The sequence below is a fragment of the Salvelinus alpinus genome, chromosome 9, assembly GCF_045679555.1.
Source record: "Salvelinus alpinus chromosome 9, SLU_Salpinus.1, whole genome shotgun sequence".
NCBI lineage: Eukaryota > Metazoa > Chordata > Actinopteri > Salmoniformes > Salmonidae > Salvelinus > Salvelinus alpinus.
In genome coordinates, this window is record NC_092094.1 from 58,186,530 (window position 1) to 58,207,488 (window position 20,959).

At 45.1% G+C, this 20,959-nt stretch overlaps 3 non-coding genes and 2 pseudogenes across 3 annotated transcripts; 3 read left to right on the forward strand and 2 right to left on the reverse strand.

The window, feature by feature from the left end:
* Positions 1–14,307: 14,307 nt before the first annotated feature.
* On the reverse strand, positions 14,308–14,424 carry LOC139531147 (U5 spliceosomal RNA). The gene has a single exon (XR_011666254.1). It is a non-coding gene; the product is annotated as a U5 spliceosomal RNA (small nuclear RNA).
* A 337-nt stretch (positions 14,425–14,761) lies between these two features.
* On the reverse strand, positions 14,762–14,939 carry LOC139531060 (U2 spliceosomal RNA; annotated as a pseudogene).
* Positions 14,940–19,456: 4,517 nt separating this feature from the next.
* LOC139531061 (U2 spliceosomal RNA) lies at positions 19,457–19,629 on the forward strand (annotated as a pseudogene).
* Positions 19,630–19,957: 328 nt separating this feature from the next.
* On the forward strand, positions 19,958–20,074 carry LOC139531151 (U5 spliceosomal RNA). The gene has a single exon (XR_011666258.1). It is a non-coding gene; the product is annotated as a U5 spliceosomal RNA (small nuclear RNA).
* A 327-nt stretch (positions 20,075–20,401) lies between these two features.
* Positions 20,402–20,591, forward strand: LOC139531088 (U2 spliceosomal RNA). The gene has a single exon (XR_011666198.1). It is a non-coding gene; the product is annotated as a U2 spliceosomal RNA (small nuclear RNA).
* Positions 20,592–20,959: the final 368 nt, after the last annotated feature.

Sequence of the window (20,959 nt, forward strand, 5' to 3'; positions counted from 1 at the left end):
GTAGTTAGTCAGTACAGGGAGCAGTTCAGCCAGTGGCAGACGCTACAGGACTTCTTTGACACACGAGCACAGTGGTGGGAAATGGTGAAGGGTAAGACGAGGACCTTCTTCAGGGAGATAGGAAAGAGGGAAAGCAAGAAACAGGATAGACGCATGTTGGGACTGCAGAAGAGACTGGAACGGTATTTTAACCTATGCCAACAGGGCTTTGATTTTAACCAAGAAATCAAAGAAGTAAAGAAAGAAATGGCATTTTTAGCAGAACATAAGAGCAAGGGGGTTATTTTAAGAAGTAAGGAAAGGGAATTAGAAGAGGGGGAGAAGTGCACTAGATACTTTTTTAAGAAGATAGTTAGCAAGGGTAGGTTAAAACCTGTTGAGGATGGGGGCGCTGTTGTGGCTATTTATGCTAATCGTGTAATTTTTTTAAACGGCTTCCCACAAAGTTCTTGATCGTACAATATGCATATTATTATTATTATTGGATAGAAAACAGTCTATAGTTTCTATAGGAGTTGAAATTTTGTCTCTAAGTGGAACAGAGCCCATTCTACAGCAATTTCCCTGACATGGAGTCAGATTTCAAAAAATTTGGCCACTGTTCTGGAGTCAGTTAAAAGGGCACTCTTATTGCTATGACTATACGGACACTGCTTACGTCTTCCCCTGGATGTCTTTACGTGATGACGATTTGAATGGGGTCGATTGCGCGTTCACAGGCACTATAAATTAAAAAACCCTGAGGCTAGTCACCCTTTTGGAGCTGCGTCAAGCGCCTAGAGGACACCGACCCGCACCTGTTCCAAGCATTAGTGGAGGGAGTAATATTACTCGGGTCATGTTTCTACTCGTTATGGGAGTTAAAAACATCATAAGGTAGTTAATTTAAAGCGTTTTATAGCAATTTATATCCGTTTAGTGCGATTTTGGGACATTTATTTCTGAAACTCTGTGAATTGCTGGGCACGCTTCCAGTTCATCCCGAACGCAGTTGGCATTTCCACATGGCAAGAGGACAGCTTTCCACCAAAAGACGATTGGACCCAAGAAAGGATCCTTTGCCCAAGATACCGATGGAAGAACAGCTCAAAGTAGGACATTTTTATTATGATAAATCGTGTTTCTGTCGAAAAGTGTTAGTGGCTTCGGACGCCATGTTTTTTGACGTAGCTTCGCTTGGCGCAAGCTGTATTGAAAAGTAAGGATAATTTAAAAAATGTAATTCCGCGATTGTATTAAGAATTAAATTGTCTATCAATCCCTGTCCACCCTATATTTTTTAGTCACGTTTATGAGTATTTATGTATAAGAGTAGATCACTGTCTAAGTGGCGCACAGACTTTTTCTGACCAGCTGAGCTACATTTCACATTGTCTAACCATGATTTTGGTGGCTAAATATAAACATTTTCGATCAAACTCTATATGGATTGTGTAATATGATGTTACAGGAGTGTCATCTGAAGAATTCTGAGAAGGTTAGTGAAAAAATTAATATATTTTGGCGATGTTTACTTTTATCGCTCACTTTGGCTAGAATCAATGCTGGGCTGCTATGTGCTATGTGCTATGCTAATATAACGATTTATTGTGTTTTCGCTGTAAGACACTTAGAAAATCTGAAATATTGTCTGTATTCACAGGATCTGTGTCTTTCGATTCGTGTATGCTGTGTATTTTTACGAAATGTTTGATGATTAGTAAGTAGGTAAACACGTTGCTCTAAGTAGTTTTTCTATTCCATTTGTGACGGTGGGTGCAATTGTAACCTATGCCATCTACCTGAAATATGCACTTTTTTCTAACAAAACCTATCCCATACCATAAATATGTTATCAGACTGTCATCTGATGAGTTTTTTTATTGGTTATGTCGTAGAAAATCACTTCAAATATAACTCTTACAAGAACTTTGTGAACTCAAATAAGATTTTTAATACAAATTGTATCACAATCTGGAATGTCCGCGGAACACACCCCGCGGCACACACACCGCGGAACACCCACCGCGGAACCCCCCCTTTCCCAGAGCCTTAGCTCCTATATTTATACACACATAGCACTATGTCCATCCCTTATGCAAATGAAGTCTCCCTTCTCAAGTCATTCGCCACCACTATCCTCTAGTTCAAGCTTCCCGCTTGTTCACGCCCAATAACGCCCACATCTGCTCTCAGCTAGACTACAATGGTGGCCGGACCCTCCATCCTAGTGTGTCAGCATAATGTGTCAATGTACTCTTTGTTTTGTTTGCCTTTATTGGAATCAGCAGATTCAGCCCTATAGGCCTTCTTTTTAGAAGCAGCTGACTATGGATCGCTCTATCTTTAGTGTGTCAGCATAATGTGTCAATGTACTCTTTGTTCAGTTTGCCTTTATTGGAATCAGCAGATTCTGTCTTATAAACCTCTGTTTAGAAGCAGCTGACTATGAATCTCTTTATCATTAGTGTCAGGTCAGCAGACCATGTGTTCTCTCCCTTTCATTAGTGTCAGGTCAGCAGACCATGTGTCTAATTGTCCTAGGCATATCTCTCTGGTATGTGTCTTATTGGAATTGTCAGACTATATGTCTCTTCTACCATTAGCATCCAGTTGCCTTATGTTACTACTACAATCCCCCCTCTGGGGCTATTTAGCCACATAAATGATACAAATAAGACTTTGGGATAGTAAAAGAAAATACCTATGATAAACAAGAAAATACAAAAAATAAAAACAAAGTGAAGCATATAAACCAACTAGACCAAACATCTCCAATGTGAAATAGGAGTAAAAGATCTAATCAGAAACATAAAAAAACAAAAACTAACTAGACCAAACATCTCCAATTGTCATAAGAGTAATAGATCAAATTTGGTATAAAAAATATAAGGATAAAATATTACATATTTGATGAAGCATGAGATATATCTAATTCTGTTGCTTTTTCAATGTTCTTATCTTGAGGTAGATCATTAGAGTTTATCAGAAAGTTTCAAATATCAGTAAAAACTCTCCTGACTGATGTCTCAGATTGCTTTGTTGGCACGGTGGTCTGCTTGGTAAGGGCAGTCGATGTCATCTAGTGGTAGCTACTGTGGTCGTCACATCAGCCGCCACCCTTGTTGTTGTCACAGGTTCTTCCTGTTCAGGTGCAGGGGTAGGTCTTCACCTTCCACTGGTTCAATCTTGTTCATGATGAGCACCTACTCGTCTTTTTCTTTGATTCATGTCAGGTCACATCCTTTCGGGTCCCAAACGACTTCTCCCTTTGTTTGATGATGTGTCCATCCACAGAGTGCAATCTCCGATAAGGGTTTGATCCTTATGATTGAGATAGACTTCAGTTCTCCTGCTTCTGTTATACATTGAGGTGGAACATAGATTCTAACCTTGTCAGTCTTTTTGGATTGTTCAGCTGATTCCATTCTTCTCTTCCTGCTCCCACCATACATCTTGATTGTGCATTAGTCTGTTGTTTCTATACTAGCATTCACTGTTGCTTCTGTTATGTCAATGTCATTATTCTTTTGTTGTTCTAACATCAATTGTCTGTAAAGGAGGCCATTCAAAAGTTTAAAAGTCAATTGTGGGGTAATCCCCATTTTCTTCAGCTTGCGGGACTTTTCCTCCTCTTTCTTCACCTGAAGCTCCCTCCTCAGGCCGGACTTAGCTTCCATCTGGAAGGGTTTCAATTTTAGGAAAGAAACGTTCTTATTCTGTTCCTTGTGAGGCCTCTTCTCCTCTTCTGGGTGCATTAGTCGGTGCACGTGTCATATTTTGGCTTTCACTTGATTTACTGTTTTCTTAGCTCCTCCCTGGCATCTCAATCGTTTCCGCTGCTCCTGCTCCCTCCAGGCTCCCTCCTGGTGAATCAGCATCCTCAGTGTCCTCATCTCTATGTGGTTGTATCCTTCTCTCTGTTGGGACTCAGCTGCAGTGGTTCAGATGGTACCACGTCTGGCTTCTTTTCACTTGGACGGCCGTTCTTGTTGCTTTGGCCACCTCATAGGGTCCATCTCTCCTCGGTTGATCCCACTTCCTCCGGATCCCTCCAACGTGGACTAGATCTCCTGGTACCACTGGGAGAGGTCCTTCTGGTCCCCTTGGATCATCAGACACAGAACCTCTCATCCTGGTTCAGGTTTCTGCCTACTTTCTGTGAAGCATTCATACTTAGAGACTTATGGCCTCTGTTCTAAGATTGCACCATACATCCTCTTACTTCCATCACTCATCACACAACAAACAGACATTCCAGCTGAAGCTGGCGAACCCCTCTCCTTCTGGTTTCCTAAACATAAGACTTGGAAAACAACAGACAAAACATAACAGCATTGACAATGTTATGTGTTATGCATAAATATATTCATGCAAACTGTAATCTGAGACCATGACAATTCCCACTCTCTCTTTACCTGACTCTATGCCTCCAGGATACTTTTCTGCTGGACTCCACAAAAATAAAAGCCCTAAAAAGCTTCCTCATGCTTCCACCCAGTCTTCCCCTTTCGGCCACAGGTTCTGAGAGGTGTTCCCAAATCATGTCATTTTTACTTAGTTTCCCATCTACTCCATTTCAACTGATAATCATGTGCATAACCTACAATTAACATTCTCTCTTCTTGAATTAATTCAACACTGTATATGCTTTCATATCAATCCCTTTAACATGTTTGTTTAGAGTATAATATCCTATTATCCATTCTCTTTCACATGATGTATTAAAAATAAAACAAGTAGCCTCCAAACTCAACCCAGTATGTCTATAGTGGAATCTAATCTCTCTCTCTTTCTCTCTCTGATTCCACATCCTCTGTCATGGTGTTTTCAAGCTCACCCATTATTCAGCTGGACCTTACTTCTCGTGAGACTTATGCACCCACCAAAGAGAGACATAAAGAACTTTACCACTGCAGTGTTGTAAGAAGTATACCACCAGCCTGGTGTATCTTGATGTACACTCAGTCTCCAGAATGCAGCCCAAGCCCTTCCATTTCTGGCTGTTTTTTCCTGAGGACATACACACTAACACATGGGTTATTCCCTGACAACAGACTTCCTTCTTATAGCAAGATCACTAAATCTTAATTTTTAATAACAGCCCTATGTAACCATTCTGCCTCAAATACCTGGCCTCCTGCCACAGAAATATTCATAATGATAGTCAAATGATTGTCCCTACAGCAACTGCTGTAAAATAACATATAATCATTCAAGCGTTTTCCAGTTGGATTAATATCCAATCCTAACAAAACTATGTCATAAGTTTCTTAAACTTTTGCTCTAATGTTCAAAATGCCACCACTTATTCTTTTTACCATATCTTTAGATATGTGAATTGTTCTATTTACTTTTAGAATTGTCCCTATATTTTACACAGCCAGCTGTCTTTCCTTTTCTGTGAATTATCTCTATTTTTATACATATTTTCTAGAAATAACACCCCTTCACTATCATTACCTTCTTTTATGAGTCCCCTAACCCATAACTGCCATTGTTTGATACATACTTAAAACATCCTTAAGTCAATTTATATATCATTTATATCAGTCCCTCCTCAGGAACATATACACAACCTTATGTTCCTCAAAACAAAAATAAATTGACCAAACGAGAAAAAGAGAAAAAAAATAAAAATAAAATTATAATAATTATTGCACATGTGCAATAAGATCACTATTTGTAAAGAAATGAAACCTGGAGAAAACATCCATCCGTGTCATTCTATGCTGAAGTTATTGTTGGTCTCTTTCTTCTTCATTCATGGGTATCTTCGCACAACAGACTACCGTTTTATTCAATTAAACATTACATTTTATCATACCAATTCCAATGACATTATAAAACGAAAGAAACAAAAAACCTTTAATCTAAAATTCTGTAAGTTTTGTCAACCACCTTGTCTCAGGATTAGTTTCCAGAGCTTCCCTAAGCCTATTAACGTTAAACAGTTCTATATCCAAATAACGAAACAGTTATATTTTTTATTTTATACAGTTTCCAACCCAATATTCATGATAACAATCCTTAGTGTTTACTTTAACTCAAATTTGACCTTATCTATTCAATACACAACATCCCTTTAATAATTAACATTTATACTAAACACTTTAAATCCCAGTACTATCTATTTTCCCAATAGCCCTTTTGTCTCAGTTTCTCTCATGAGTGGCCTGATAATAAAAAGGTCAGTACCCCAATTCCTTTAAGTCATTATTCTCCCAACAAATATAATGTCATTTCAGCATGTCTTTTTTAGATACAGTTCACAGGTCATCAGACACAGTTGTCCCTCACTATTCAGCCGGTTAGGGTGGGTTTGAGCTCCACACCCACTTGTAGTGATATTCTCTCCCATGCCTTAAAGCATTCTGACGTCACCTTCTTATGATAACTCCCTTATTCCACCAGTGTTCTCTCAGATGAATTATAGATGATGTTTTTATCAACAAAATCCTTACAGAAACCCACACTCCAATAAACCCTTTAGAAAAACTTTCAACACTTTTTATATGCATAATGAACAAAACACATTTGTGTATTCCCCCAAAGACCATAACCCCAAAGAACTGATAGTTTTACCTATGAACCCATGTTATATCGAAAATAAAAATTAAAATAAACCTATTCGAATAACTTATTCAATTTAAGGGTACAACTCTTCATAATTTTCCCAGGGACATAATAGATTTTCAAAGTAATTATACAGTTTGAATATAGTCTGGTGTCTTAAACATTTTATAAGTATATCCCACCTGTTCCAACAATTTCCAGTAAAAGGTGATCAGTCTTTTACAAGAAATTCCTAGGATTCAGGGCATTTTGAGACCATTAATATGTTTCCACTCCCCCTTTCTTTAGGAGCAACTTAAATACATTTTTCAAAAACATGTTCATCCTTTTGCATACCCAATTTGAAACTGAATTGGAAAAAACCCTTCCAATAAACCTACTAATGTATATTCATTCCCAGTACATGGTGCACTTAGTAGTAAATCATAAGCCAATAATCGCAAAGGGACTGGACTCACTCATCCAGAACTCCATGTTTTAGCCTTATCCAGATATTTTTATTTTTAAAGCGGCTGACTTTAATTAACTGCTTTCCACAGTAATGCAGTCTCCAATGACATTGTTGACCAGAGAAGATTAAAAAACCCTTTTTTTCCCTTATTCTTTCTGGAAAAGAAAGTGTACATATTGTTAATATTCACAACGTTACCTTTTAGTCAGCAAACCAATAATTTTACTTATCCATAGATTTTATTCTAAAGCGTCTTTAACAGTTCCAGAGAATTGTGGTATAGAATGTCTAACAATTAAAATTCCATCGTTATTTTACTAGATGTCAAACGTGATCCAATACTTCTTCTTGACCACATATAAACTGTAATCTCTATGAAACACTCATTGTTCGCTCAGAGACTATACACCGACAAGTAAAAAATTCCATTCTCACTAACCTCAAACCAATTAGTTGTTTGTTATTTTGACAAGGAAATAAACTCTTGTATAGCGGCATTTCCTACTACCGCACTAAGTTCTAATGTCACATTACACTACCCGATATACCTATATCCAGAACAGAGAGCTATTTTCTTATTGGTTCTTAGATCTTGTCAATAGTTCTGCCAATCACCCGCACGTCTGCGAGGACTAGAGGAACCACACACACAACCTCATCGCAATGTATTTTCTGATGATAGAATGTTGACATCAGAACGCCTATAAATCGAGCTTCACATTTTGGTCCCATGCGACTATTTATTTATTTATTTTTCCTAAATACTCCCATGTATTTCTACACCTTTTATTTACTATTTTTCCGAGTTAGAGCCAATCTCCTTTCCAATTAATAATTCATTTGTCACATCACTTAATTTCTTTTATCGAAGCCTACTCTATACAGTACATACATTATTTCTGAATACTACAGCATCAACTCTACTCTGTCACAGGAGAGCTGCGCGCTCCCTCTCCTGGACGTTCTGCCTACATACACACACAACTCGTCTTTCCTTCCTAATCTTCTATTTTTACACAGATCTACTCATTTCTTACAACATTATCATTCATCCTTTTATGTTTCATCCGTTCATTCAATCCCTTTGTTTTTACCTCAAAACAACTCAGTCTTTCTTTATTGACTTAATTCACTTCCTTCTACATAAGCCTAGACTTCTACAATATGACGAGACTACTGTCTAATCGGATCAGCTTGTCTTCATATCCTATTCAACCCCCAATACTTATCTTTTCTTCTATTCTTAGAGTAGTATTGTGGCGTGACCTACTGAATTACCAAACCCTGGTAGCTAGACAGAGCGGTTTTTTATTCGCAGGATTTCTTTTGCATTTGAACGCCGCACAATCGGGCCAACGTTTTTCCTGCACCTACTACTTCACCCATACAGTCCTCCTTTCAGAGCGGAAACTATGAATATTTATTTAACTACTGATTTATGTTTTGACCGTATAAGTTACTTTTGCAGTTGAACGCCGCACAATCGGGCCAACGTTTTCCTACAACCTACCGATTTATGCTTTGACCGTATAAGTTACTTTTGCAGTTGAACGCCGCACAATCGGGCTAACGTTTTCCTACAACCTACTGTTTTATGCTTTGACTGTATAAGCTACTTTTGCAGTTGAACGCCGCACAATCGGGCTAACGTTTTCCTACAACCTACTGTTTTATGCTTTGACTGTATAAGCTACTTTTTCAGTTGAACGCCGCACAATCGGGCTAACGTTTTCCTACAACCTACTGTTTTATGCTTTGACTGTATAAACTACTTGTTGTAGCCCTGCGCCTGAGCCCAGCCGCTCAACTAGAGAGTACAAACAGTTGCGCCGATCAGCCCACACAAGGCTGCTCAAAATGAATGGTCCGACGAGAGGGGCAGTCCGAATCACACACACCCGACACGAGTCGCCCGCTCAGGTTGACTGAGGTGTGTTTACGCACATCCCAAAACAGATCCTGATACGGTCGAACCCGGCCAAGCAGAATCAGACGGAACAACTCCCCCAATCAAACCAGACACATGAACCTGTCTCGAGCAGTCCAACCAGAACAAATGCCCGCTCCCCCCAGCCAAACACCCGACACAAGCAAAGTTCACAGTTCCAGTTCACTCAATCTCTAGACATGCGCATTCATACAAAACCCAAACTCACACATGCATGCACATTTATTTGAATTCAAAAGTTCTTTCGTTTTTATCGTTTTTAGGAAATTTGAGAGAGAGACCTACATGACATTCCTCCCGCTGAGACAGGACTCTGAAGCAATCTACACAAACATTTCAACTATTGTAAGAACTTGCTTACCGTATATAGTTGGGTGGCCACCTCTGTTTGTTTAGATTGTCCAAAGAACCCGCCAGCCAAGAACATCTCCGTCCCTGTCACTCCTGGACCAGCTCGCCAAATATGTCGTAGAAAATCACTTCAAATATAACTCTTACAAGAACTTTGTGAACTCAAATAAGATTTTTAATACAAATTGTATCACAATCTGGAATGTCCGCGGAACACACCCCGCGGCACACACACCGCGGAACACCCACCGCGGAACCCCCCCTTTCCCAGAGCCTTAGCTCCTATATTTATACACACATAGCACTATGTCCATCCCTTATGCAAATGAAGTCTCCCTTCTCAAGTCATTCGCCACCACTATCCTCTAGTTCAAGCTTCCCGCTTGTTCACGCCCAATAACGCCCACATCTGCTCTCAGCTAGACTACAATGGTGGCCGGACCCTCCATCCTAGTGTGTCAGCATAATGTGTCAATGTACTCTTTGTTTTGTTTGCCTTTATTGGAATCAGCAGATTCAGCCCTATAGGCCTTCTTTTTAGAAGCAGCTGACTATGGATCCCTCTATCTTTAGTGTGTCAGCATAATGTGTCAATGTACTCTTTGTTCAGTTTGCCTTTATTGGAATCAGCAGATTCTGTCTTATAAACCTCTGTTTAGAAGCAGCTGACTATGAATCTCTTTATCATTAGTGTCAGGTCAGCAGACCATGTGTTCTCTCCCTTTCATTAGTGTCAGGTCAGCAGACCATGTGTCTAATTGTCCTAGGCATATCTCTCTGGTATGTGTCTTATTGGAATTGTCAGACTATATGTCTCTTCTACCATTAGCATCCAGTTGCCTTATGTTACTACTACAGTTAGGGGCTATAAATATCTTAGTTTAGCCGAATTGGTGATAGCTACTGGTGTTGGTGGACAAATAAAAGATGGTGGATTATGCTAATGTGTTTTTAGGTAATAGATGTACATCTTTACATATTGTGTCTTCCCTGTAAAACATTTTAAAAATCGGACATGTTGACTGGATTCACAAGATCTGTGTCTTTCATTAGCTGTATTGGACTTTAATGTGTGAAAGTTAAATATTTAAAAAAAATATTTTTTTTGAATTTCGCGGCACTGGTTTTTCAGTGGGGGTGGGGGGGGAGTGCCGCTAGCGCCACTCTCATCCTAGAGAGGTTAAAGGCAACCCTCTATCTTCTACCCAAGCGATGGAGTCCCTGATCAACTGCAGGTTCCACCTGATAGAGCGGCCCTCTACCCCACACGTCTGATCCTCATGAACGACGTAGGGAAGGGCTGTGCGCAACCGATCCGCTAGGACCTTTGCAAGCAACTTGTAGTCTACACACAGCATGGTCAAAGGCCGCCAGTTGCCAAGGTCTGTAGCGTCCCCCTTCTTGTAAAGAAGTGACAGCACACCGACGGCCATTGATCCCCCCGGGACACCCGTCTCGAGGATGGCCTTCAAGACTTCGAGGACCACCGGTCCTAGTATCCCCCAAAACTTGAGGTAAAACTCGGCCGGCAGCCCATCCATCCCAGGCACCTTCCCTTTTCCCATCCTCCTGAGAGCGCTCTCAACCTCTTCGAGGGAGATCTGGGCCTCCATCGCTTCTCTAATGTCCTCCGGCAATTGCCGGGACAAGTGTTCTAAAAACACACTTCCCTGCTCTACATCTACTTCCCTCTCCTTAAAAAACCCTCGGAAATGGTTAGTGGTCACTCTGACCATCTCCTCCGGCTCTCTAGCTACTCTACCATTTTCTTCCCTAACCCCGTACATTACTTTCTTACTCTGTCTAGCCCTAACCGACTTAAAGAACATAGCGGAACAAGTCTCGTTATGTTCTAAAAACCCACTATGCGCACGCTCCAGGAAAGCTCGAGCCTTCCGCTCCTGCAGCTCCCTGAGTTGCGCCTTCAGAGCAGTGGATCTCTCCCAGTCGACCGACCCGCCAAGGTTGCCTGCCTCGTACTCGAGCTCGAGCAACCGTTGGATATGATCCACCTCCCTCCTTTCCTCCCTTTTTCTCCTCTTACAATATCCTATAATAAAGACCCTAATCCTTACCTTGACTAAGTCCCACCACTCTAACACCCCCTCGCACATGGACCGGAGGCCTTCAAGCCCCCGAAACACACCAATAAAGTCATTAACGAATGCTTGCTCATCCAGCACCTCCCGATCTAATTTCCAGTACCCCCTACCGAAGAGGCAGACTGGAGCTCACCTGCAGGAGCACCCCGTCGTGATCTGAAAAGAACACAGGCAACAGCCGACCAGACAACTGACCCAAAGACCTGGATAAAAAAATATAATCAAGCCTCCGCTCAACCCCCCTGGAGTTGCGCCAAGTAGGACCAGCCAGTGTCGGAGTAGTGTGCAGGCCTCCATCAACCAGACCATGGCAAGCCATTAGCCCGGTGATGGCACCTGCACTGCTATCCCCCCCCAGTCCTAAATCTATATTAAAATCTCCCCCTATCACCAACTGCCTATTTGTGACACACATGGGCGTCAGACAGTCCACCATCTCCCTCCTTTCTGCCGCCCCCTGTGGCCCGTACACCCCAACTAATCTATATCTACAATCCCTTAATGTGACATCCACTCCCAAAACCCTCCCCTGCATAACAGCAAAGGTATCCTCAACCTTAACCTCCCTATTCCCAAATAAAATCCCTACCCCTGAAGAGTGAACCCCCCCTATACCCCAAACTGATTCCCCCTTTTCCCACTCCCTCTTAAACCTAACAACATCCCCTCCATCCCTTAGGTGAACCTCCTGTAAAAAACAGAAATCAAAACCCACACCCTCTAAATAACTAAAAACCGCCCTTCTTTTAACCCTATCCCTCAACCCCCTTACATTTACACTAAAAAAGGTAAGTTTATCCATAGTGAATACATCAAAACAAAAATACTAATACAATAACAAAACCAGGATGCTCACCCATTGCTCCCCCTCTCCATTTCCTCCCTCTGGGCTTCTAAACGAAAACTCTCCTCGCCCGATGAGTACTGATTTCCTCCAGGCGAGGCCCCTTTCTCGCACCCAAATAGAGGATCCTCTTTACCCTCTTCCTCCATGTCCCCTTTGTCATCTTCCCACGACCCCGGTTTAGGGTTGGGGATGGATGTTTCCGGTTTCCCTGAACAGTCCTGCCACCCTCCATCCGCAGAAGCCTGAGATAGAGGAGAAAACGACATGCCCAATCCCTCTAGGGAACAAAGGAAGGAAGAGTCCTGCGAGGACTGAAAAGCCACTTCAGCGGCAATGACTTTTTCCCCCATCAGACGCTTACCCGCCCTCTCCCCCACACCATTCACCTCACTCTGCCCCTCCTCCTTCCTCTTATTCCTCTTTTTCTTGCCGACTTTGGGCTGCTGCTCCTGCTTCGGTTTATCCCACCCGACTGACAGTTCCATTCCCTCAAGCCCGGTCATGAGCTGCGCTTCGGAGACCACGGCCCCCTCTGCCACACAACCCACCCCTGGGAGCTTACCCACCATCTCTTCCAGGGCCCCAACCCCTACGCCGAACTCCTCCAAACTGCCACCTGCCCTCTCCTCCGGTTGCTGGACATCTGACCCCTCACCTCCTTTCACCGACGGCCCCGATTCCACCTCCTTCCCGGTCATGGCACTTGTAGTGGGCTTTGGTGAGGATGATCTCTCCTGTTCCTTCCTCTCTTGGTCTTTCTCCCTAGAAACAGGGTCTTGTCTCTCCTGTTGTTCCCCCACAGAAACTCCTCCTTCCTTCCTTCCTGCCGCTGCCTCGGCATATGACTGCTGACGGGCTGGGCAGTCCCGGAACAGATGCAGCTTACTACCACACCCGTGGCACTCTTTCGGCTCTCTACAGTCCTTTGCCTCATGGTCCGCTTTTTTGCAAAAGCGGCACCTCCCCGTACTGCAAGCAGCCGTGACGTGCCCATACTCCCTACACTTTTTACAAAAAGGGGGTTGACGGGTGTAGAAAAGCATCCCCCTGTCTGAACCCAGTGAAAAAAACGCCGGGGGGTGGAGGAAACCATCAAACCCTTCCTGCTCTGGCCTAAGGAGTACCTGGAACTGACGGCGTCCAGTCCAGAACCCCAAAGAGTCCTTCACATATCTTGCTCCCGACGTCACATCACAAAACCGGCCCAGGAAAGCTCTTATCGCTGCGTCCGCCACATGCGGATTGTACATATGTACATTTATCGTCCTAAAGTTAGTTTTTGCCAGGCACGTTATGTCAAAAAATGACAAAGGCCGCTGCTCTTGCTCTGTCCATCACTATATCACACATACCTTCTGTGTGAAGAGTCACGTCGTATGCCTCCTCAATAGAGTTTCCCTGGAGACACATCACCTCTGGGATTCGTAGTTTCAGGGCCCCCATCAGCACGGTCCTTCCAAACGTATCTCTCGGCATCCGAACTTCCTCCTCCTTCTTCCAGGCAAACCGTATGTAATTCTTCAGTCCAGTCCGGGGGACCGACCCTGCGCTGCTGTTGTTGGCCATCTCCTCAAGGGAAAACCCTTAATCCACGTTCTTCCTGGGAAAAGAACTGGTTTTTCTCTTTTACGCCCTCTTACTCCCTCCGGTCTTCGGCTTTTGACTCAGCGGGCTCTGGGGCACCTCAGTACCGAGCTTGATCTGAGCCAAAAGGCAGAGAAGCGATAACCCACAAATGGACCCCTGCGCCCGCCGGGCACCCGGGGGTCTCGGCAGACTTTGGCGGTTTGGCAAAAGGTGGCTCACCCACCCACCCACCCAACCAACCTTTCCCTGGCGACAGACAGACAGACAGAAATGCGGGTGTTTTTAGTTTTTTTTAAGTCGCCAATGCGTCTTTAAGTCACTAGCTCTTTGAACTCAATTGCCCTTAGCGACAACTTGGAGTGGAAAAATACACCGGTCAGTCCGATTGAAGTCAAACGCATGAGCAAAAAGTCTCGGCGGTGGGCGTCATCATCTCTGTCAATTTCTCTTGAAACAAGATATACCGGGCTCTGCCAGAAGCAAAGCCCTTCCAAAAATACTTGGAACTCATAAGTGTTCCTCTCCACGGAAGTCTTTAGTAAAAGGCGAAAGGCTTGTGCGTAATGAAGAGAAACCAGAGTCGTATGGAAGTCAGAGGTCGGGGCCCGAGACACTCTGTGCACTACTAGGCTGGGACCTCGCGGGTGGGTGGTCGGTCACCCAACCCACTCTGCCAACTTTGTGTGGGTAAAAAGTCACAGACAGACAGACAGACAGACAGACCAACTCACTCACTCACTCACTCACTATCCTGACCAACGTTTTTTTTTTTTTAAGTAAAATGGCGGGAAACGGGGGAACCCACGAAGAGCGCTTCGCCCTACTTTCACTTTGGATGTTTTTTCTTTTTTCTTTCCTTTTCTTCTTCTGCCAGCTGTTTACACAGCTTTGTGTATTTTCTTTCCTTGACAACGGGAGAAATGTGTTGCACCGTTCCCGGAGGTACTGCAATACCGGGTCGATGCGTGGAGCGGACGGAGCAAGCCCCATTTCCGACTCCCTGTTCGAAAAATCCATTTAATATGTAGTCCCCCGATGGGGGACGTATCAGATATTAAACTGATAAGAACAGATTTTTTTTTCTTTTGGAAAAGTTTTATTAACACATTTCCTTTAAAACAGCTCACATTTTCAATTCATTTTTACACATAAAAACGGCATAAAGTGCATAAAAACCAGCATTACATTACAATTATTATATTTTTTTAAAGGTACAGGTTGTTTATTTAAAACAATAAAACAATCGTGCATGAAAGTACCCTTTTTTGTAAAAACCAATTTGATAAAAGCCATTTAAAATGTGTATGAATGATTTAACAAAGTAAAACAATTTTTAAGACATGGAAAGCCTGTCCAAAAAGTCCCTTTGTTAAAAAACTGTCTTTAGTCCTTTGTACAGGAACGGGGTGAGTCCTTATCAAAAAAAAAGCCTCCTCCTGCTCTTCCGAATTGACTCCGTACCCATCCGTCGGGGCCCAGAGGAGACCCCTCCCCTAGGCGCGTCGCCCTAGGCTCCGCAGAGCTGTCAGGCCGTGGCCGCCGGGACCTCAGGTGTTGTGGGGGACCCTTCGGTTGGGGTCGAGGCCCCCTTTCGTTCGTACCACCCCAGGGCTTCCGTGGCTACCAAAGCCACTGCCTGGGGGGTGGTCTCTACCTGTTTTCCTACCAGCAGGTTGCGGGAGGACCACAAAGCGTCCTTCAGGCACGTGAGGGTGGGCCAGAGTTGTATGAAGGCCTTTGGTGGAATAGGCCTTCGGCCCACCCCATACAGCACGAGCTGCGGCGTTAGGTCCTCCCCTGCTGGCAGACGTGGGGAGATCAGGGGGCCTGCTTCCTTCCACAGGTCCCTGGCGGCTCTGCACTCCCAGAGCAAGTGCCTCACCGACTCTTCTTGGCCGCAGCCTGGTCGGGGGCACGCGGATGTCCTCGCCATGCCCCGGGAGTGCATGACGGCCCTGACCGGGAGGATCTCATGGGCGACCATCCAGGACAGGTCACGGTGCCAATTCAGCAGGGCAGGATGGGCCACGTTGCGCCAAACCGTGGTGGGCTCGCCTATCGCGAGCCCGCGCACTGGACACACCGGTTCCCGTTCCTGCACAAGAGAGAAAAGAGAGCGGTGTTTTGTTAAAACTGTGACAGGCTCCTTTTCCAGTTTAAAATGTCTTAAAAACTTTTTGAGCTGAGCATAGTGTGTGGGGAGCAGGAAAGAGACTGGGGCTCGCAGGTCGACTGGGATCAGCCTCAAGGATCTGAGGTAAGACCCCAGCCAGAACCGTGCGAGGGCCTGGGTCTTGTTGCTGACCGGGGAGGTGGCGAGAGTCAGATGTATCGCTGTATAGCGGCTGCCCAGGAACAAGTAGAGGTCAGGCAAGCCTTTCCCCCCCTTGGACCTGGGCCTCTTTACCACCTCCCTCCTCAGCCTCTCCCACTTGCTTCCCCACAGGAAATAAAACAGCATCCGGTCCAGAGCTAAAAGAGTTGTTCGTGGGGGGATAAAAACAGAACTGATTAATAAAAGAACAGGTAAAATCACAGCCTTGATGATTAAAACCTTGCCCTCAAATGTCAGCCGTCTCAGTCCCCAAAAACCCAGTCTCTGTCTTACAGTCCCTAAAATCCCGGTCCAATTGCCACTACCTCCTCCCTCCCTGTCAAATTTTACCCCCAGAACCCTTATGTCCGTCATTTTAACTGTCAGTGGTAGTCTGGTCAAGTCTGAGTCTGCCCACGGTCCGAAGAATTGGGCCTCTGTCTTGTTCCTATTCAGTCTCGCCCCAGAGGCTTGTCCGTACCAGTCAGTCCTGTCCAGGGTCCTGTCGACAGATAAAAGGTCGGTACATAAAATGTTGACATCGTCCATATAAAAAACGCACTTGGCAGTCATCCCTCCACTCCCCGGGATACTCACCCCACTGATCCGTTGGTCCCTTCTCAAGACCTGTGCCAGTGGCTCAATGCAAGCAACAAACAGGAGGGGAGATAATGGACAGCCCTGACGGACGCCACAGTGTACTCCCACTGCTCTTGACAAATGCCCATTTACCAGGATTCTGCTGGTGATGTCCCCATACAGCAATCCCACCCAAGCTAGAAACCTTTCTGGGAACCCCATTTTTTTGCAGTACCTTGAAGAGGTACTGGTGCGAGACCCGATCAAAGGCTTTCTCAAAATCTAAATTTAGGACTATAAGCCGCATGTTTCTGTCTCTCGCATAACAGATAGCATCTCTGATCAGTACTAGGCTGTCCGTGATCTTCCTTCCCGGAATGGCACAGGCTTGATCCGGGTGGATCACCTCCCCTAAAACAGAAGACATTCTGAGTGTTAAAACCTTGGTAAAAAGTTTACAATCAAAATTTAAAAGGGTAATCGGTCTCCAGTTTGTCAGGTCAGTCCTATCATTTTTCTTGTGTAAAAGGGTCACGATTCCTACTCTAAAACTGTCAGGTAGTCTGTCAAGTTGTTCGAAGTCAGTAAAAACAGTCAGAAGTTCGTCGGCTAAAACATCCCAAAAGGTCAGATAAAACTCCAAGGGGAGGCCGTCCTCCCCCGGTGATTTACCCCTCTTAAAATGTCTCAGTCCTTCGTCGAGTTCAGTCATTGTCAGGTCTTTCGTTAGGTCGTCCGTGCTGGGTATGGTCCTGTCAATGTATGTTAAAACGTCCTCCATAATCTCCTCACATACATTTTTTACCCCGAACAGTTCCCCATAAAAATCCTCGACTACTCCTTTAATTCCCTCTGTGTCTGTTTTTAAAACCCCATCTTTATCTTTTAACCCTGTCATTAATGGTAGCAGCGCTAGATCAGGCGAAAGCCTTTGATCGCGTGAATAGATATTTTCTTTACAGGGTGTTAGGTAAGTTAGGATTTGGGGAAAAGTTTGTAGGATGGATCCGTACATTATATGTCGGAGCGGAGTTCCGGGTTAGCGTAAACGGTCACATGGGTGACGTTTTTGACCTCTCGTCTGGGGTCAGGCAGGGGTGCCCGCTCTCGGCCCTCCTCTTCGTTCTGTACATGGAGCCCCTGGGGGCTGCTATTAGGGCAGACACAGGGGTGGAGGGCTTGTTGATCCCTGGAAGTGGCGGACTGCGCGTTTAGTTTGACGCAGTACGCCGACGACACTTCCTTGCTTCTTTGCAAGGACTAGTGCCTGACAAGGTCCCTTGCAATTATTGGGGACTTCACCCGAGCGTCGGGAGCGGTTCTTAACCACGCAAAGTCTAACGTAAAGTTTTTCGGAAGATGGCGTGGTAGAACGGATGTGCCCGGGGGATTATCTCTCTGTAACGGGGCCCTGAAGATTCTCGGGGTTCATTTTGAGACCTCCGGCTCAGCGACGCTGAACTGGAACATGGGCATCGCAGTGGTACAGAGGAAGCTAGCGATGTGGAGGGCTAGGTCGTTGTCCTTCATAGGCAAGGTCCTGGTCCTCAAGGTGGATGTATTGCCGTCTCTTTTGTATTTGGCGTACATCTACCCATTGCCGGCTTGTCTGAGGAGGCCTCTAGTGAGGCTTGTGTTTCAGTTCATGTGGGGTGGCAGGTATGAGTGGGTCGCCAGGGCACGCATGTTCTGTCCCATTGGGGAGGGAGGTAGGGGGGTACATTTCCCCCTCAAGCTGGATTCAATTTTTGTTTCCTTTTTGTTGACGGAGCTTGCTCATCCGGTGATTCACCCGTCCGGTTACCTCCTGCGGGTGTTCTTCTCATACCAGGCGAGAAGCGTAATGGTGTGGTCTAACACGGGTCCTCGGGCGGAACAGCTTCCGTGGCACTTTGGTCATGCGGCCAAGTGGTTACGTGAGCACCCCGAGGTTGAAGTAGCCCGAGTAGGTTTAGACCACAGGCACCTGTACGAGGAGGTCAGACGGGCAGGGAGTCCGGCTCCTGTGGTGGGCATCTCGGCGGGGGTCTGGGAGGGAGTGCAGGCGCGGCGTCTGGACAACAAGCTCAAGGACCTGAATTGGTTGAGCCTCCACAAGTGCTTGCCGGTACGTACTATTATGTACCGGCATAGTTTGGCGCGATCCCCCACCTGTCCAAGATCCTCTTGTGGCAGGGAGGAGACTGTGCGCCATGCCTTTTGGGACTGTGCCTTTGCCGGAGTAGTATGGGCTAGGGCACGGGTGTTGTTAGGAATGGTAAGAGGGGATTTTGTGTTGACTTGGGCTAGGTTGGAAAGAGGTGTAGGGAGAGCGAGGGGCACAGTTAGGGACAGGTTTCTGCTCTGGCTTCTCATGAGTCTCTTTAAGCGGGGGCTGTGGGAAGCCAGGCAGAACATGGTTAAGACAGGGAGAGATTGGGGGGTGGAAGGGATAGTGAGGAGGGTGGAAGGAGATTTGAGGGGGAGGATGAAGAGGGAGGAGATGAAGTGGGGGCAGCATGCTGCTCGGGAGAGGTGGAAAGGGGGTTTAGGGCTGGGATTAAATTAGATTTGTAAGAGGATAGATTAGGGACGAGGAGATAGGGAAAGGTAGTTTGTAGGATGACGGGGAGGGAAGATGCTCCCCTGAGTTTTTGTTTTGGGGATTATAGTTTTGTTTAAAATTAAAATGCCGATTTTTGATTTTGATTGAAAATTATGGTTTTTGTATTGAATGTAATAAATTATTTTTTCAAAAAAAAATCTGTTCTTATCAGTTTAATATCTGATACGTCCCCCATCGGGGGACTACATATTAAATGGATTTTTCGAACAGGGAGTCGGAAATGGGGCTTGCTCCGTCCGCTCCACGCATCGACTCGGTATTGCAGTACCTCCGGGAACGGTGCAACACATTTCTCCCGTTGTCAAGGACAAAAAAAAGACACAAAGCTATCTAAAGAGCTAGCTAGCAGCAGAAAGAAAGGAAAAAGAAGAAACATCCAAAGTGAAAGTAGGGCGAAGCGCTTTTCGTGGGTTCCCCCGTTTCCCGCCATTTTACATAAAAAATAAAAAACGTTCGCCAGGATAGTGAGTGAGTGAGTGAGTGACTGTGTGTGTCTGTCTGACTTTTTACCCACACACAGCCCTCGAAAAGTTGGCAGAGTGGGTTGGGTGACCACCCGCGAGATCCCGGCCTAGAGTGCACAGAGTGTGTCTCGGGCCCCGACCTCTGACTTCCATACGACTCTGGTTTCTCTTCATTACGCACAAGCCTTTCGCCTTTTACTAAAGACTTCCGTGGAGAGGAACACTCACGAGTTCAACGTATTTTTGTAAGGGCTTTGATTCTGGCAGAGCCCGCTATATCTTGTTTCAAGAGAAAGTGACAGAGATGATGACGCCGCCGCCGCAGAGACTTTTTGCTCATGCGTTTGACTTAGAATCGGACCGGTGTATTTTTCCACTCAAAGTAGTCGCTGGGCTTTGAACAAATAGTCGTCGCACTAGGCGTAAAGAGCTAGTGACTTAAAGACGCATTGGCGACTTAAAAAAAAAAACACCTGCCTGCCTGCCTGTGTCTGTCTGTCGCCAGGGAAAGGTTGGGTGGGTGGGGAGGAGGAGCCACCTTTTGCCAAACCGCCAAAGTCTGCCGAGACCCTCTGGTGCAGGAGTCCATTTGTGGGTTATCGCTTCTCGGCCTTTTGGCTCAGATCAAGTGTAGTTACTTTGTCAGTGCTGCACTTGATCAGAGAAGCGATCGCAGGCCGGAGGGCGCCCGGGAAATTGTGCTATTTATTTTTGTTTAAAATCATTATTATTGTTGTATTGTTTCACCATTGTTTTTCTTTGTCCTGGGTTAGTTGGTGGTGGACTACAGGTGCACCAGCACCTGTAGGGCGAGTTTAAAGGCCCTCTGGTCCTTTTCTTTCTTATTTCATTTTCCCCCTTGTTTGTCCTGTTTTGCATCTCTCCTCCCCCTTGTATCCTACCCTCCCCCCTTTAGCTCTTCCTACTGTTTTGAGTTTTGTGTTGTCTGCTAGCGTGAGTGGCTTTCGGGCTTGTGGGCCTGCTAGCTTTAGCTTGGCTTGGCCTGCTAGCCTCCTGGCCCTTTTAGGCGTGGCAGGCTTTGTTTGTTGTTTGTTTGACTGCAGTCTCTTTGTTCCCCTTGTCCCTATCCACCTTGTATCTTTAGTTTGTCCCCCAAATTGCCTTTTGTCTCATTTCCTTGTTGTTTTGTGTTGTC